Source organism: Sciurus vulgaris, assembly GCF_902686455.1.
Source record: "Sciurus vulgaris genome assembly, chromosome: X".
Lineage (NCBI taxonomy): Eukaryota > Metazoa > Chordata > Mammalia > Rodentia > Sciuridae > Sciurus > Sciurus vulgaris.
The window spans coordinates 74,892,311-74,901,515 of NC_136471.1; the positions used below are offsets into that span (position 1 = coordinate 74,892,311).

The 9,205-nt window shown below is 39.1% G+C and overlaps 1 protein-coding gene across 3 annotated transcripts in view; it reads right to left on the minus strand.

Annotated features, from left to right (window-relative positions):
* LOC306650790 (uncharacterized protein) overlaps positions 1-9,205 on the minus strand; it is a 388,837-nt gene that overhangs the window by 278,878 nt on the left and 100,754 nt on the right. The window lies entirely within an intron of this gene.

The window sequence follows — 9,205 nt, forward strand, 5'->3', positions numbered from 1 at the left end:
AAGTTTTGACCAAGTTGGAGCATGCAGATTTGTCGTTAGTTAGATATGGGCTCATCGTCCTGTATATACAAGCCATCCAGAGTCCTCTTTGATGTATGATTGGGATCTTTCCCAGGGAGATAACTTTCAGAATATATACACTTTAATTAGTTGAGGCCCAGGAGTGACCTCTTTCAGAGAAGATGGGAGGTTACGGAAGCCATTTCCTGCCCTTTCTCTCCACCAGCTTCTGTATACACATATGAGTCATCTACAAGTATCCAAGGAAATAGCTGTGCTGAACGGACATATGTGGGTTTCAAGTCAATTCTCCCAGCCCCAAGAACTACTGCCTCTAAACTCTCTGATACCAATGACTTAGTCTAGCCCATAAATACCTTTCAGGTTCAGGCAAGGACCCCATAATAGTCTCCTCCTTTCCTACAGGGGATCTCCAGGCAGCGAGATTTCTTGTTGAATGGGGATTTTTCTACCCCCTCAATGAATAATCAGCAATGTCTTAAATAATTCTCTGCAGACAGGGTTTTAGGCTAGTCATAAGGAATGTTGGAAAGGAAAAGGGAATCCTAAGACACTTTTGTTCTAGACTCCATTAGAATAAACCAAGCATCGGATGAAGAAGGTACAGTGTATTTGAATGGTTAAGAACCCTGGATCTATACAGTGCTGACCTTTGCCATTTACTAGCTCTGTGACCTGGAGCAAGAGTTACTCAATACCTCTTTCTAGACCATTTGAAGCTATTTTCAAGAAATTGATAGAAGAGCCCAGGGTCACACATATACTATTTGATGATTTCAGAACTCTAACTCGGGCCAGTTTTATCTTAGTCTTGTGATATTTCCATGCCACACTGCTGCTTTTAAGATAGTTATTTGTCAACACCTTGGTAGCTAATTTCAAATGAATACTGAGTTCACAGAATTACTGATCGTTTTTTTTCCTTAGTAAATACTTCAGTAAATTCTGATCCCAGGTGGTTATGAATTAGTGAGATTAGGCTACACCAATAATACATTATTTGTAGACATTCAACCACAAGAGACTTTTCTGTGAGCTTATGGGTAGTCTCTTTAAGCAGACCTCAATGTCCTATAGGAAATCACCTGCCTTATTTACCCTTCAGGGATTCCCAGTCAATGAAGATGACTTCCCTTCTAAGGGTGCCTTGTTAGGAAGGTAGTTGGGAAATGTAGTCTAAAGTCTAAGAAGCCTGCATCAAACTCCCCTCTTGAGAGCATCTGAGTTGGCATGCACAGATCTATTTCTGTCCTCTGAGTGTCCACGTCCCTTGAACTATAGAAGAGAAGGAAGATGGAGAAAAAGAGGACACAAGGATGGTCACTGTTTAAGAAGTTGCTCTGTTCTGAAACTTCAACCTGCTTGGACCACAGCTCAGAGAAACTTCCCTGCCTGTGGGGACTGAAGGAAACATGGTGCTCTGGGGTGGGGCACAGCCTGCATTGCTTTCCTTCTGCAAGACAAAGAAGGCTGCTGTCCTGGAGAAAAGGCATTTATCATTCTTTCCAGTGAGGGAGACTACCCCTAGGTCCAATTGTGGGGGGCAGGTGTGAAGAGCTGGTTGCATATAGGACTGCTCCCCTTTCTCTGGAATGGAATTGGGGGTTGCAAAACCTAGGAGGTGGGAGTAAGGAGAGAGCGAGCTTTGGCATAGTTATTAACATCAACCATTTATATAATGTCTTCTCACATAAATATGGCCATTGACATCCCCATATTTCCTAACAGGTGAGAACTGCAGAACTCTTGACACATAGCAACTTCATCCAAACCCTTGTACTAAGTGTCCTAACCAAACTCTAGCATGACTCCTAGCTGCAAAAGATTGACCCCAGTCCTCCATTTAAATGACTTCCTGAGAAAATTCAATGTTGCCAGGAAAATTTGCTGTTTGTAAATTAGTTTTAACCAATGCCTGATTATAGAACCCTGACCTCCCTGTTTACAACATTTAATTAAAAGGGATTACAATTGTGAATATGTATCTTTTACAACACAGAAATGTCTTTCTAAAGGATTGGAGTCCCATTCCTTTGAAATGTAATAACTGAGAAGGATAGGGCCTCAGTCTCTGTGGGAGGACAGAATTCTAACTTTGCCAACTGCAGCTAACAGAGCTGGCCCAGTCATATTTACACTAACTAACCCTTTATAATTTTCACTTCTCTGATTCTACTTAGCCCCATCCCCATATTCTCCCTTTGAAATGCCCAAATCACCTCTGTACAAATTGGAATGGAGCACAGTTCTTTACTTTTAGTGGCTACTGAATAAAATCTGTTTTTTTTTTTTTTTTTTTTTTTGGTTCTATGAATTGAACTCAGGGGTGCTCTTCCACTGAGATATATCCCCAGCCCTTTCTATTTTTCTAAAAAAATTGAGAGAGGATCTCACTAAGTTGCTGAGGCTTGAACTTGTTATCTTCCTGCTTCAGCCTCCCAAGTAGCAGGGATTACAGGTGTGTACCACCATGCCCAGTCTTAATCTTTTTTCACTGCTGTAACAGTGTCTCACTGTTATCTGACACAGGTCAGAAATACAGTAGCCAGGCACAAATGGAGTGAAGCCAGTCTCCACCTCTCCCAGGGAACAAACTGGCCCTTGTGGTGAATGGCAGCCCCAACACCTCTTGTCTAGAGGGCCTTCATTGCCAACTCCATCCATAAGGAGCCAGACGCAGCTCAGCCCAGCCCTCATGTAGTTCCACCTGATGCTAGTCTGACCCCTGAGACCTGTCTTCATGGAGAAGCGGCAGAGACTGGATGTTCAAAGATCACTTACCTAGTTCAACTTAACAAGCAATTGCTGAATACTTGATAGATACTGAACTTGTTATGTTACACACTGACTACAAGGATGAATAAGATGTAGCCCCATCTGATTTTGTTATTCAACTCACTCTTCAGCTTTGTATTTGGTGAAATATATGAACAATTTATTAAGGTTTTTATTTAAATGCATATATTTTTCATTTTTAGAATTTCTCATGGATTCTTCTTCAAATATACCTTATTTTTCATAGTCTTTACTCTTGCCTATGTATTCCAGTCCTTTAAAAAAAATCTCTTTTCAACATTTTAAATAGACTTATTTTTAAGTTCTTTTCATATTTGTCTACTATTGCTCATTTCTTCAGTTGTGAATTCTGCTGTATGTTGAGCCTACTCAGTATCTAATAGTGGTTTGGTTTTGTATATGCATATACTCACAAAAATTGTATTTGTGTGCTTTTTTTTAAATCAGAAATTGTCTTTTGAGAGACTCTGGGGCTGCCTCTGCTGCCAATCTCTCCCTCTTGAGGGGAAGGATGGAGTTATGTACAGTCTGGTGCAGCTGTTCCACTCCAATTCTTCCAGCACAGACACAATGTCTTTCTGAGCAAGGAGGTTCTCTCAGGACTCTCCTAGAGAGAATCAGTCCCACCCCATTGGAATCTTTTCCTGTACATATGTCTTTGAAATATTTATCCAAATGTCTGTTGCCCTTCATGACTTAGTGTTTTTATATTTTATACCTTTTATATATTTTTAGTGTCATTTCAATGGAATTTTGGAAAGAAAAGAAAAATAGGGACATCTTGACCAGAACACAGCACTTACTTTAATAGATAAAAGTTGAAATCATCCTAAATTTTCAAGGACTTTTTTTTATTTGTTAGCAGAATTAGGGCCCCTACCTCTAATGGAATAGTACAAAATCTCTAGGCATGATGAATGACAAAGAATTATAAATAATGTTCAATTTGTTATGTTAAATGCAAAAAGCAAGTTATGAAATAATACATATGTCAATATTATATTGTAAAATGTATGAGTTAGTAATGTACATATATTTATTAAAAACTTGTGAATAGCAGTATCGTAGACAGATAACAATTTCTTAAAGATGTCCATGTCCTAATCTCTGAAACTGGTGAATATGTTACCTTATGTGGGAGAAGGGTCTTTCCAGATGTGATTGAATTAAGGATATTGAAATAGGGATTTTATCCTGGATTATGCAGATGGGCTCAACGTAATCATATAGATTCGTATAAGAAGAAGGAAGGAGGATCAGAATTAGTAATAGGAGATGGAACAGTGGAAGCAAGAGGTTGAAGTGATGTGAGGAATGTGTAGCAAACCAAAGAATGCAGGCAGCCTCTGAAACTGAAAAAAACAAGGAAATGGATTCTTCCGTCGAAGTTTCAAAAAGCTGAAATCTTGACTTTCATGTAGTGAGACTGATTTTGGACTTCTAACTTCTAAACGTATAAGATAATAAATATTTGTTGTCTTAAGATATTAGGTTTGTGGTCACTTGTTACAGCACCAATAGGAAACTAATATAAGTGCTTGTCACAGGGGAGAGGATTTTGGAATAATTTAAATCTCTGCTTTTGCTTGAAAAGAAATTAACATTTAGATAAATAAGATAAATAAAATACAAGAATTAAAGCAGCTAAATCTGTCAATATTGAGACTGATGTCATGACAATAAAAACAAAGTATTATAATAAACATGGTAAGAGAATGCAAAAGGGAAAAAAAAAACACACAGGTCTCATAAAAGTAAAATAACCACACCTGTCTCATAGAAGTAAAAATTTGTAGTGGATTATCTGACATGAAATAGAACTACATTGAATACATAATAAAATTTTAGAAAATGTTTATGTACTCATATCACTGCTCCATTTCTAAGAATGAATTTTTAAAAAACCTTCTTGGGTGTGAGCTTACATTTGGTTTAAAGGATCATTCCAGACTTGATTTATATGAGGAAAATTTGAACAACACCTAAATCTTTAATAGTATTTGATTGGTAAGGGAAATGAAATTCTTTTTATATAAAGGAATCCTATATGGACATTAGAAATGATGGTATAAAAGAATGATTAATATTAAGAAAGTTAAACGGGTCAGGTGTTGTGGTACAAACCTGTAATCCCAGTGGCTTGGGAGGCTGAGGCAGGATGATTATGAGTTCAAAGCCAGTCTCAGCAACTAAGCAAAGCCCTAAGTAACTCAGGCAAGACCCTGCCTCTAAACAAAATATTTTTAGAAAGGGCTGGGGATGTGGCTCAGTAGTACCAAAAAATAAAAGTTAGCTGGACATGGCGCACACTTGTAATCCCAGCCACTCGGGGGATTGAGGCAGGAGGACTGTAAGTTCAAGACTAACCTCAGCAACTTAGCAAGACCCTTCCTCCAAATGAATAATAAAAAGGGCTGGGGGTGTGGCTCAGTGGTTAAGTGCCCCTGGGTTCAATTACTGGTACCAAAATAAGAGAAAATAAAAAAGAAAATTAGTTTGAGACCATATTAATAGTAAGATCCAATTTCTGTGGAATAAAAACGTTCCATTTGAACTGGACAAGATGACTGAAGAGAGGTACCCACCACACACCTGCTGATGAACAAAGAAGAACCAAAGCAACAGGTTCATATTTGCATATCAAGGTGACTGACCATAAGAGAACACTGGAATTCAACAGTAGAGAAATAAAACCTTGTAAAATGCAGAGACCCGGGACCACAGTATAGCAAGAGAAACCAAACGCCCCATTGCCTGCCTGCTGGCTCAACAGCTGGGAGCAGGGGTAGTGGGGAGAATGTCCCTTTGAGAGAGACCCAGCAAGCTCTATCAGTACAAGTATTGACAATCCTTGCAATTGGCAAGTTTTATGGCTATGGCCCTTGCAGGCTTGCAGCCTAAATGGGTGAGGCCTGTGGTCTGCACAGTAGTCTGACTTTGGAAAAGGATTATACTTTAAAAAAAAAAAAAAAAAAAAAAAAAAAAAAGGAAATCACATCACCTCCTGGTGAACACCCCGGGTGCTGTATCCAAGAGCCATCTTGAGAGAGGAACTATTGTCTGAATTTAGACTGCTCTTTGGTCAGAATCTCCTGCATATTTTCATCTCTGGGGCCCTGCATACATTCCACTTCACTGGCTTACTGGGTGACTACCTTGCAAGCCAGACTTGGGGAGATGGAGTGACCGTAACACAAACATACTAACTGTGCCACATGGTGGGGAACAGGTGTTGTGTTGTGCAGGGGAGAGGAGGGTGTGGTCCACAGAACAGGGGAATCAGGAAGACTGCCCTGTGAGCCGAGGAATGTGGGCAGTCCTGTGTGTTTTGCATAGGAGCCCAGATTGTTGCCCATAGGGTTCCCACTGCTCCTCTTCCAGTGCTACACAGGGGCAGCTGCTACTAACAGGGCAGAGAAGGAATTCTAAGTTTCTACAGCTCCTCTGCACACAGAAATTGCTGGAGCAGATTCAGAGAACACCACAGAGTCCTGTCTGTAACCCTGTCCTTAAGATGCACAGCCTAATAAAGTCTGGGGAGCAACTCTTCCTACCAGCTGTATTATGCTCTTGCTTTCTGCTGTGAGCACCTCAGCTGAGAGGAATTTTGCTTGGCTCCAATTGAGAGCCACTCCTGCTGGATCCTGATAGGCATAACTGAAAGAACAGGGTAGGGAACTCCACTCATCACCCCATCCTCAAGTGTGCACAGTGGGGTGGTGGGGGTGGGTGAGGTCCTGTGCCTGGACAGGCACGCCCACAGAAGCAGCAGAGAAGAAAAACACACCTTTTCCTGCTTTCACACCTATGCAGGTCCCCTGCATCAGTCACCCCCTTCACTTTATCTGATCACACATGGCTGAAAAATCTTGGTGTGGATGTCATATTCCTGGCCCCCGCCTCTCCCCATGAAGCACCTGGACTGGCAACAGTGTCTAACCAGAGGACTCCTCACCACAACTGGAGCAACCAGTACCAGAGTCCCATTCAAGTAACACAGTCATTATCAAGAGTGTCTGAGGAAACTCCCATCACCCAAAAGGAGCCACACTCCCACTCTAGGAGTAACCACACAGGGTACACCCTCTGCCGTCTACACCATACCTCCCTACACTGATAGATTGTCCCCACTCTTCCACAACCTGCAGAGACACTGGGTTTCTCCAACTCCAATACGGAATGAACTGTGCCCGGACTCACTAATCACAGCCAAAGAAGCTACAGGGGGAGTATACTACCTCAGTCGGCTGGAAATAAACTCAGCGTTGCAGAACCAATTCACACCCCAAACCGCATCTTTAGGAGAAAGCAGCTTATTCTGAAGGCCTTCCCATAATAGTAGTAGAGATACCCATTTCACCAGTTGTGCCAATCTCAACATAGGAACAGAAGAAATATGAAAAAACAAGGTAATATGATGACTCCTGAAGTATGTAATGCCCTAGTAGTAATATTCTGCAAAGATATTGAAGTGTATAAAGAATTCAAAAGGATATTTTTTAAAAGTTCTTTGAGATTCAAGAGAATACAGATAAACAGTTAAAGGAAATTAGGAAGACAATGCAAGATGCAAACGAGAAATTCAGCAGAGATCTTTAAAAAGAACCAGTTGGAAATCTTGGAACTGAAGAGCTCAATAATTCAGATAAAAATTCAGTTGAAAGCCTTAACAACAGACTAGATCAAGTGGAAGAAAGAATGTTGGAACTTGAAAACAGGTCTTTTGAAATATCACATTCAGTCAGAAATGAAAAAAAAAAAAAGAAGAAGGAATGAAGACACCATTCAAGATCTGTGGGATACTGTTTTTTTGGGGGGTGATACTGTTAAAAGATCAAACATCTGCTTAATCTTTTGAACATAAACAAACCATTGGTGGACAAAAGGTGAACAAACCCTTAAGTAGATAAACTAGGAAAAAAAGAAGATCCCAATAAATAAAGCTAGAATTAAAAGAGAACACATCACAACTGATGCCAAAGAAATGTATAGGACCATGAAAGGCTATTATTAACAATTATATGCCAACAAATTGAATAACTTAAAACAAATGGAGAGAAATTCCTGGAGATGTACAGCCTGCACAGATTAATCAATGAAGAAATAGAAAATAGTATGGAGAATGAGTCAGTAATAAACCACTTCCTATGAAAGAAAAGTCCAGGATCAGATGGCTTTACTGGAAATTTCTACCAAACATTTAAAGAAGAATTAATGCCAATTCTTTTCAAACTCTTTCAAAAAAGTTGAAGAGGTGGGGACACTTTAAAACTCATTCTATGGGGCCAGCATTACCCTCACACCAAAACTAAACCAAGACACCACAAGGGAAAAAAGCCCTACAGGCCAATATCCATGATGAACATGGTGAACACAAAAACCTTCAACAAAATACCAGTAAACCAAATTCAACAACAAATTAAAGGGTTCATATACTATGGCCAAATGGGATTTATCCCTGGGAAGAAAGCATGTTTCAAAATATGCAAAGTCACTTTGATATGTTCATACATGCAAAAAAATCTGATAAAATTCAACATTCTTTTATGATACAAACTCTAAACAATCTTTTAAGAAAGGGAAATTGCCTCAACACAATAAAGGTCATATGTGAAAAGCCCACAGCTAATATCACATACAATGGTAAAAACTAAAAGTTTTCCTTCTAAGATAAGGAAGAAGGAAAGAATGTCCACTCTACTTCTATTCAACGTAGTACTGAAATAGAAAAAAACATCAGAAAGGAGGAAATAAAATTATCTCTTTCTGCAGAGAATATGATCTAATATATAGAGAGCCCTAAGGACTGCATGAAAAATCTATAGGAACTAAGTAAAGTTGCATACTACAAAATCAGCATATAAAAGTTTCATATCTATATGCTGACAAGGAATAATATGAAAAGGAAATAAAGAAAGCAAACCAATTTAATAACATCAAAAATGATGAAATCCTTAGGAGTATTTTGACCAAGAGTGTGAAAGATCTGTGCACTGAGAACTACAAAGACATTGATGAAAAAACTAAAGTACACACAAAAACAAGGAAAGACATCCTTGTATTTACTTGTATTGGAAAGGAAGTCTTAATATTGTTAAATGTCTATAGTACCCAAAACTACAAATTCAATGCACTCTCCATCAAAATCCTAATGTTTTACAGAAAAACATAAACCTTCCAATTCATATGGCCACTAAAGACATTGAATAGTCAAAGGATTTTTGAGAAAGAAAAAGAGCCATCATACTGTTTTATTTCAGCATATATCACAAATCTATAATAATGAAGACACTATGGTATTGGCATAAAGACAATAAGGCCAATGGAACATGGTAGAGAACCTAGAAATATATTCACCTACGTGCGGTCAACTGATCTTCAACCAGGG